This window comes from Tupaia chinensis, unplaced genomic scaffold, assembly GCF_000334495.1.
Source record: "Tupaia chinensis unplaced genomic scaffold, TupChi_1.0 Scaffold000458_2, whole genome shotgun sequence".
Lineage (NCBI taxonomy): Eukaryota > Metazoa > Chordata > Mammalia > Scandentia > Tupaiidae > Tupaia > Tupaia belangeri.
The window spans coordinates 1,376,203-1,385,934 of record NW_006159967.1 but is presented as its reverse complement, the minus strand read 5'-3'; the positions used below and the strand labels follow the sequence as shown (position 1 = coordinate 1,385,934).

At 44.0% G+C, this 9,732-nt stretch overlaps 1 pseudogene; it reads right to left on the bottom strand.

The window, feature by feature from the left end:
• LOC106735607 (tigger transposable element-derived protein 1-like) overlaps nucleotides 1–3,562 on the bottom strand; it is a 54,252-nt pseudogene extending 50,690 nt beyond the window's left edge.
• Between the last annotated feature and the right edge of the window lie 6,170 nt (nucleotides 3,563–9,732).

The window sequence follows — 9,732 nt, the reverse complement described above, 5'->3', positions numbered from 1 at the left end:
GGGTCCACGACTTGAACCTCAGTCGACCACATGGGAGTCCAGCAACATAGCCATTATGGTAACTGCTGGTCCCATTATGATCCTTAAAAATATATATATATATATTTTAAGCACAAATATTAATACTTTAAGGTAGGATTTACAGTGTATGTAGAATTAAAAAACAGCTTAAAATAGAAGAACGTTTGGAAGGGAGTAAATGGTATTGTACCACTGTGAGATGATTATGTTTGTAAAGTGAAAAGTAGGAAGCATGAATTTTCAAGTATGAAGTTGGAGGTGGGAGTAGGACACTATCGACTGACAGCTAACCAACCACAAAACCTGTTGATAGAAACTAAAGGTGTGACTCCTCTCCAGGACATTAGGATTTTATTAATGATTTCTAAGAAGACACGAGACCCAAAAGAATGACTACCTCATAATGAAATGATAGGCTCTGGGATTGAATTTTGGAGTAGAAATCATTACCACCTCCTTAAACCATCGCTGCACATTCTATGTGCGTGCGTGCATCCAGGCCCAATTACAACTTTTCGTTTGGTACAGTCTTCAATTTACCAGAACCTCCTTTTCACCCCAGTATTTAAGATATGATATTCTGGGCCAGCAGGCGGTTGGGGTGCTGGATTCCCACATGGCCAGCCACAGTTCAAGTCACAGATCTGGCGGCTTGCTTTCTCTCTCTTTCACTCTCTCTGTCTGTCTCTCTCTGCTGAGCACACATGGGCCATAGCAAATTTAAAAAATAATAATCATGGGACCAGCAGTTAGCATAATGGCTATGTCGCTGGACCCCCATGTAGTCGACTGCGGTTCGAGCCCCGAACCCAGTGGCTTAAATTCACACCAGGCACGTGTGCGTGCATGCCCAAGATCCTGAGAGGAGAAGGGATTGTGGTATGGCCATCCCCCCTGGGGGGTGATTTCTCACTTTCTGTCTCTCTGTCTCTGTTTTTCTGGCAATTGCATGTGCCCTGTAGCAAAAACCACCCCCCAAAAATAGAAATCATAATAAACTAAACAAATAATTCTTTTTTAAAAAATATGACATCGCACTGCATATTGTCATACATTCTATTATATGTTATATATTGAATTATGTATTGTTATAATATATTAAAAGAAATTATATTGTATGGTATGCTACTTTTAATCTATTACGAATTATTGTACCCAACTATTGTAAATCACAGCATTTTCTATTATAGGCTTGGGGAAAACTGGCCCAGCACAGAAAATGAGCAGAAAATGAAGCAATCCCGAGAGCCGGCACAGTGAAAAGGGCCAGAGGGGATCTTAATTAATTCGTAGAAGCTATGCCCTATAGTTGGTCAACATAACCTGAAAGGAAACAAGTTGTAGTGGTTAGTAAGCATTCGCTCAAAACCTGAAGTGAGAATAAAGAATTAGCAACGGCCATGAATCTATCAGTCTGCCTCGCCTCCTTTGTCTACCTGCCTCCCTCCCTCCTTGCACCTCACTCATCCTTTCCCACTCCCTTTCTCAGTGGTTTCCTCACCTATTTCACCAAGCTCTTTCTCGTTGTTCTCATGGGTCCCTTAAATCATTCTCTGAGCTCCCTATAAACTTTAACTCCAGCCTCCTTTGGGGTCAGGCCTTATTTCTTAGAGGCTGTCAGGACCAAGTCTGTAATGTGAACCCCTCCATAGAGACCATCCCATCATCTCACCCCACACATATAAATCTGCCATCCAGAAATAAAGATTTAGGCTGTAGTGCTGCAGTTTTATTCTCTATTCCTGACTACTTTATAATTTGGGGCTGACGAATTCCAATAGCGGTATATCGATGTCTTGATGTGTTTGTTGTTCTGACAGACTACAGAGCTACAAAAATTTTATAAATAGCCTGCTTGATTCCGCTGGCTCTTGAATTCCCCAGATGCCAGGACACCAGTTAAGATAATTTTTGGAAGTCTCAACCTGTTATCACTTCAGGCCTCTGCAAATCAGTCAGCAGAGCGGGCAGTTCACTCGCCTCACATTTTTAAAGCTCGCTTCTGATAATATGGCCTGAGTGGATTTCCTTTTGCTAGAGAGTATCAGATCGATGTTGATATACCTGAGAGCCAATTTTCTTCATCATCCTCAGGTATCTGGACAGCTGACTGGTCAGCTCTCCCATCTCTGCTTCCTCAACTTCTGCCGCTTCCTACCTTTGCTTCCAACAGCTTGTTCTCAGCACCAGGAAAGACTGGGGAGGGAAGAAGGCGGATATGTATGGCTTTTCCAATCTATGCCACTTTGATTTCTTTCATGTAACTCATTTTTTTTTCTTTTGGTCAATAATTCTTTCAAATATGTATGTCTTCTATTCCCAGGCATTGGGCAGCAGCAAAACAAAGAGCTTACAATCGAATTGGAGAATGGAGAGGACAGACATTTCAAAACTACTTCTCCCATTATAAAGATGAGGACTGTTATGTGGGAAGGAGACTGAGAGCTTGTGCGAATGATGACCCACTACTGTCACAGCGTCAGGCAGGGCTTCCATGAGACAGTTCTGAGCAGGGTAGAAATTAAGAAACAAAGAGGTTGGGAACCAGCAGTCAGCGTTATGGCTATGTCACTGAACTCCCATGTAGTCAACCGCGGTTTGCGTCCCAGACCCGGTGCCTTAAAACTCACGCCAGGCGCGTGTGCGTGTGTGCCCAAGATCCTGAGAGGAGAATGGCGGAGAAGGGTTTGCAGCATGGCCATCCCCCCTGGGGGGTGATTTCTCGCTTGCTGTCTCTATGTCTCTCTCTGTCTGTCTGGCGAGCACACGTGCCCTATAGTGAAAACCTCTCCAAAAAAAAGAAAAAAGAAACAAAGAGGTTAAAGGGGGAGAGACAGAAGTCAGAAGGGCCTGCCAGATAGAAGTGGAAAGAAATGTGGCCCCTCAGGGCCCTGAAATTCACCTCTAGGGTGGCCAGGGTGTAGGGAGCCACAAGGGAATGCTACAAGATGAATGCAGTGAAGCAGGCAGAGGCCAATCCCAACATGCCATAGTGAGGAGTTGGGGCTCTATATGAAGAGTAATGAAATTTGAAAGATTCCCAGTCATCCATATCATCAATTTCAAAGTTAGCTCTGTAACCAAAGAAAACAAATTCACGGATATTGAGACATTGCCCAATTTCTAATGCACTGACTGTAAAGAACTCTAAATCTTCTAACAGCTGTGGCTCTGAGGCTCTATGTCCTGCCCAGGAATGTTCCTGTTATAGCATGTTACCTGAAGCAGTGTAGTGACTGCAGTCCAGGCTATGTAGGCTGAGTCTGGTTCCACCTTAGCCAGGGATGAGTCTCTGCCTTCATGCCAACATCACCCCTGTAAGTCCTCTGCCCTTCCATCTGTGTGAGCATCTGTGAGTGTGCTAGTGTTATTCACGAATGATGAGGAAGAGGGTGCATTGGACAGTCTCACAGCCCCGGAGAGCAGGGCTCCAATATGAGCGCTCATTGGCAGCAGGCTGAGACCTGACAATAGTGACCCCAGGTAGTAGCAAGATGTCCTCAGGCTGCCCAGTTTCCATGCAGCCTCTGGAACTAACCATGTTGCTTGGGCAAAAAGGCTGTGCTTTCTCCATCTCTGGTTCTACTTGGTCCCATGTCCCCTTCTTCTCTCTAGCTCATGCCAGTTCCCTTCCAATCACCCTTCAGATCCATTCTATCCTTTGTAACCACAAGTCTAGCCAATGCAGACCACAGTAATGAACTACCTTGCTCTCCAGTTTCCGGTTGAAGTCAGTCCATGGGAAGCACTAGTAAGAAAGCAAAACAAGAACATGAGTTTAAGGGCCAGCCACAGTAGTATAGAGTTAGCAAGATGCTCTACAATGTTGAGGCCATATGAGAAGGTCCCAAGTTCATGTCCTGAGCCTGGAATGCATGTGTGTTCATGATCCTGACTGATTGAGGCTAGGTGGATCACAATATGGAGACCCCATTGAGTCTCAGTCTCTCTCTCTCTCTCTCTCTCTCTCTCTCTCTCTCTCTCTCTCTCTCGTCTCCCTCTCTTGTGGAGGAATAAAAAAATTTTTAAAAACTATAAACCTTTTTTGTAAAATAAAAAGAATGAGTTTGGAGCACTTATAAGTTCAGCTCTCTCCTTGTGAGTCATCATGACTGACTGCAACCTCAGCCAAAGGTCATAGCTAAAACCGGGCAGGGGTACTCTTCACCCGTGTCCTCACTGACTCCAGTCAGCACTCCCACCTCTTGCTGCTTCAGTCCTTAGACTGGCCAAGGCTCCTTGTGTTGTAAACCCCATGCACGCTGCACTCTCCGGTAAGGCTCTCTCTGCACTCCACCCACATCTATGTAAATAGTACCTTTATTAAACTCCTCAGTGTTTCTAATTTAAGAATGCCAAGCTTCCTTCTCAGATTCTGATGGATTCAGAGCAGAGAAATCTCAGTATCTTATTCCAGTCTTAGGCCAACATCTACTCATTTTACTTTTTTGGCAAAATTTTATTCTGACTCCCTGGTGACTGACCTAGTAAGGCTCTCAAACAAAATGAGGAAATTTGGTAAGTGTAGAAGGAAGAGAATTGCTGGGACCAACTTGTCATGAACACATTTTTTCTGAATGGGGAAGGCTGTGGATTAGGAATAGAAGCAATAACAAAGAAACACAAGTATAGAAAAGTGAGGATTGGGTGGGCACAACTTCTCTGATGGAGAAGTTAGGACCACCAACCTCAGGTTTATTCTTGAAAAGGGCAGAAAATTGGGGAAGGGGAAAATAGGATGCACAGGCTTGGGGAAGAAAGAAGTGGGATGCAAAGAGAATTCGGGAGGAGAAATTGAAATGCAAAGCCAGCTGTTCTTGAATGTGAATCATCTGAAGATGTGAAAATGACTGGTGCCATATAATTTCTCTGATCTTTTTGGGGGGACAATCTGATAAATGCATGTAACTTCCTTTAGCCCAGTACTAGCCAGTATGGGGTATTGGGTATCAATGACAACAACAAAATAATCATTGACAGCAGACAAATACTGCTTTCGTATATAAATGTTCCTCAATAGCCCTGCTAGAGTAGCTTACAAAAGCACATTTCTGTATGTGTCTACAGGCCACATGTTTTCAGGCTGACTGCTCTCCACGGATAATCATGCCAATGATAAAAAGTCCTACCTGATTTGCACTCCCCTCACCTCTAGCCACACTGGTCTCCTTCCTGTTCTTTGACCACACCAGACACAACCTGCTTCAAGTTTTACCATCCCTATTCCCTCTGTCTGTAATACTCTGCTCCCAGAAATACACATGACTTTTCCCTCGCCAGCTTCAGGTCTATTTCCTCCAATGTCACCTGTTAAACCATGATTCCCTGCAACCCTATTTAAAGTTTATTCCACCCACCCAGCCTAGATGACACAGACACAGACACAGTCTATAGCGTACTGGACTGCAGTGCTGGAAGCCACATGGCCAACTGCTGGTTTGGATTCCTAGCCCGGCTTAAAAACATGCTGGGTAAAAACATGGACGCCCAGGATCCTGAGGAGCTAGAAGGTTAGGGAAGGGAGATTGCAACATGACAAGATCCGTCAAGGGTCTAGTTCTCATGTGTGTGCAAGTATCCTATCATAAAAAAAAAAAGAAAAAAAGATTAGCTCCACCACAGGAGTCCCAATACCCCTTTCCTGCCTTGTGTCTCTCCACACCACTTGTCACTTTCTAACATACTCTCTACACATTTGTTTATTGATTTTACACAGGTGGACACACACACACATTCACATGGATGAATTCCAGTCTATGAAGACAGGAATTTTTGCCTGTCTTGCTCACTATTACATTCCCAATAACCAGAACTGAATTTAACCTGCTGTTTGTTGCATATGCGGAATCCCAGTTCTAGAGAAAAATATGTAGAAAAAAGTGGTTGCGCCATTTTGGTCCCCAAACTTCTGATCAGTCTCAGGGAATAGCGATTTCCTGTCAAGTCTCACCCTCCAGTAGGGGTGAGGCCTCAACAAGGGCATCCTGCAGAAGGGAGAACATGAGCTCTCCAGGTGTCATCAGCTCTGGTCACATCCAGTGTGGCTGCATTCATGGGGAGCTGATGGGCCATTCTTTTCTATCTTGTCATCATTTCAGAAGCTGAACTACGCACAGAAGAATAAAGTTTCCCTTCATCTGGGAAGATGACCCCACTGACCCTGGAGTAAGACACATGCTTTGAGCAGATACAACCATTCACATTCTGTTCAATTTGAAAGCTCCTACTACACACCAGGCTTTGTGCCAGAAGCTGAGAAAGCAAAGATGAATAAAATATGGTCTTTTCCCTCCAGGTGCTCTGACATACTATGCTGAACTTCTACGTGAAAAGATGAAAGACATTCTCTTCCGTAAAAGAATCAACACACTAGACTTTGCCACCACCGTAGAATGCTCCATCACTAAACACATGAAGAAGCCTTCTGTACCCAGGAGAGCCAGGCCTTGACCCTGTATCTACAGGTTTTGAGAAATTGGAGGCACTGCCTACTCCAACTTCAGAGACCCAGAAAGAGAAAGTCCAAAGTCTCGGAGAGTTACCATCATATCCTAGGACCAATAACAAGTTCCTTGAGGCAGACAAAACCAAAACATCCCTCAGGCCCAGTACCTACAGAGTCACACACAGATATCTGTTGAGTGAATGAACGAATAAGAAAAAATAAAAGAGCTAAGGGTAATAGCGGATGAAAGTCATAGTGGGTCCAGTAGTCAGTAAATCTTCCATCACAACTGACCTATATCAGTTGTAATCCCAGGGCCCACTGAAACTGGTGGGCTGAAGCTCAGAGCCAAGTGAGAGGTTCAGCATTAAGAAAACAAGCTCAATCATAAATAGTAGAAGCCAAAGAAATCAGTAAATTTTGTTTAGGATTAGCTATTTGGGCCCTCAGGTGTCAGCTGAACATTGATTATTCATTAGATAATGCAATTGCACTCAACAAAAGGCACAGCGAGAGCCCTGGATGGTTTTAAATAGCAGAGTTGGCTATTTGTGCCCTTTCAGTTCCTATGCTCTGTGAGAAACTGAATGTCGTTTTTCAGAAAAAATGCCCAGGCACAACTTTTTAGGACAGCTATAGAATGGGTCCCAATGCATCATTGTTTTCATCTGCTTTCTATAAAATTTCAGTAACCGTCTCCAAGAGGTTAGATTCCAAGACCCAGAATCAAGAATACAGGTTCCAGGGTGGCCAAGGGGTGAGAAGCAGGTCACCTGGAGACCCCCTGCAATGAATTAGTTCTCTGCACACTGGGCCCAGAGGCCCGAAAGGATGGGGTCCCACTTAGGGATCTGTGCAGGCCACCTCCGTGTTATCTGATGTCTCCACTGCTCAGATGGGCTGATGAATGTTCTCGTTTCACTACATCTCAAAGCAGCACCAGAGACCTGATTATAAAACAACTTTATATGGAAATGACAATTTTATGTGCAAAGCATGATGTGTGCTGCTTCTGCCATTTCTTGGGCATATGTTAAACTTACAGGGTGTCAAAACCTCAAAACCACAGCTTTAAAACACAGTACCTGTTCTCATTCAGTTCAAATTTCTAAAATGATGGTTAGCACAGGATTTGTGCAACCGATGCCAGGAAGCCTCTGTCAACTCCTTTGCAGATGCTTTTGGTCCTGAGTGTTCCAGAAAGAACGATACGTTTCTCTGAATAGTCTGCCAGCTGGTCTGAGAAAAGCAGGTGGAGATCTTTTAAAATACCAGATGTACATGCATATTTTCCCAGCTTCCCTCCCTCCCTTGCCACAGTTCTGAAAAGGAGTTGTTTTGGTTGTTGTTTTTTTCCCTTCCACACAATCTTCCCCAAGACTACTATGGTCAAAAGCAACAGTCATAAAAACAATAAAAAGTGTTAATATAAGTTATTTTAACTTCAAAGTGGAGTTCTGACACTTTACACATAAAATTCTGTTTGAAGATCTAGCTAACCAGAAAGAATGGCTGAAGCTGTTCCGGAAGAGAAGGGAAGAGGAAATTTGACCTCTACCTCACAGGACCTGTGTAAACGATGGTGCGAAATTCCTTGGTGGTTGGCTGAAAATGACACATCTCTGTCCACTTTCTAGGCTCCTCTGTTCCTCAGAGTAACTGAGGCAAAAGGCTGGGTGGGGTATTTCCTTGTGGTCTTGTCATTAGGTTTTTCCATTTTGTGTGAGAATGAAAATAAAATCAGAAGGCCCAGCTATCTTTGATATAAGCCCAGAATAGAAACTAGAGGAATAAACAGCTCCAACGCCTCACTCATTGCTCTTTCAGGTAGAATCCTATTACGTTTAAAAGTATCCTTTGAAATTCTGATTAGCCGGAAGCCTTTGAAAGCAAATAGTTATGCAGCAGCCCATCCAAAGCAGAATTCTCTAGCCTTCTGACAGCTCCCCAGTCTCTTGACCCCATGCCCCTTAGAAGCCTCTGGTCAATCTGCTCCACACCCGATGTTTTGGAGATCACCAAAGTGCAGTGCCCACTATGGGCCTTGTGAAGCTAGAGGCAAAGAGCACAACAGGTCATGTCAGGAAAACAAATACATACCTTGACCTGAGAGATCAGAAAGCACCACATGTATAAATGCAACCAGAGTAAATGATTTCATTATCATTCTCCCTACAAACATATTTACTAAACGCCTATTATATGCCAGGTAGTCAGCTGGCTACTAAGAATACAATGGTGAGAAAAACAGACAAACCCCTGCCTTCTAGGGAGGTACAGTCTGGTGGGAGAGACAGGCATTAGTCAAGGGATCCCATATACTGTACACAGCAGCTACTGAGGCCAGTGTGACCACGCAAAGTCTACAGAGTCCTGAAGGTGTGCGGCGAGGGCTTTGACCTAGCCATGGAAGCCAGGGACAACTCCAGAGGAAAAAGCTCTTTAGACTAGAGCTCCAGAATATGATGACATGAAGGAAGGAAACTAGAAAGTCCTTCATGATTAGATGTTCTAAAATCTGATCCAATCAACCTAGAGAGACTCAGAAGACCAAGGTCTGGTCAAGCTACCATATTCAAACTTAATGTCTGTCCTGTACAGGACCAGTGGGTCTCTTCTGTGTTTCACATTCTCTGAGTATTTTCTTTGGGTCAGACACTGTGTCAGCCTTTACAAACATTATCTTGTCTGTTCTATAAAGGCTCCCTGGCAAGTCAGCAATATTACTATCACTATTTCATAAAGAAGGAACTGAGGCACAAAGAAGTTGAGCAAAATGCCCAAGGGTAACCAGCCTGTGAGAGCTATGCCAGGATGCAAACCCAGGTCTGTGTGATTTTAAACTCTGTGCTTCTCGCCCCACCCTGGGCCATCTCAAATCAGAGATTTTTACTCTAGCTTCTCAATGTAGCAGTTCACTGTTTCAAGGGCTAGATTTTCTTCTTTAGGTCTAATCAAAATCATTCATTCATGGCCCAGCCATAGTGATGCAAGTGGTTGAGCACCGCTGTGTGATCCTGAAACCATAGGAAAGGCCCCTGATTCAAATCTTAGGTATACCAGAACATGCCAGGCATACTCGTGATCCTGAATAGCTAGAAGGTCATGGGGGCAGGAGAGGATTATGTCAAGGCCTTATTAGGGACTCTCTCTCTCTCTCTCTTTCTCTCTCTTTCTCTCTCTCCTCTCTCTCCCTCCTTCCCTCCCTCCTCTCTCTCTCTCTCTCTCTCTCTTACTTTCTTTCTCTCAGTAAATAAGCATATTTC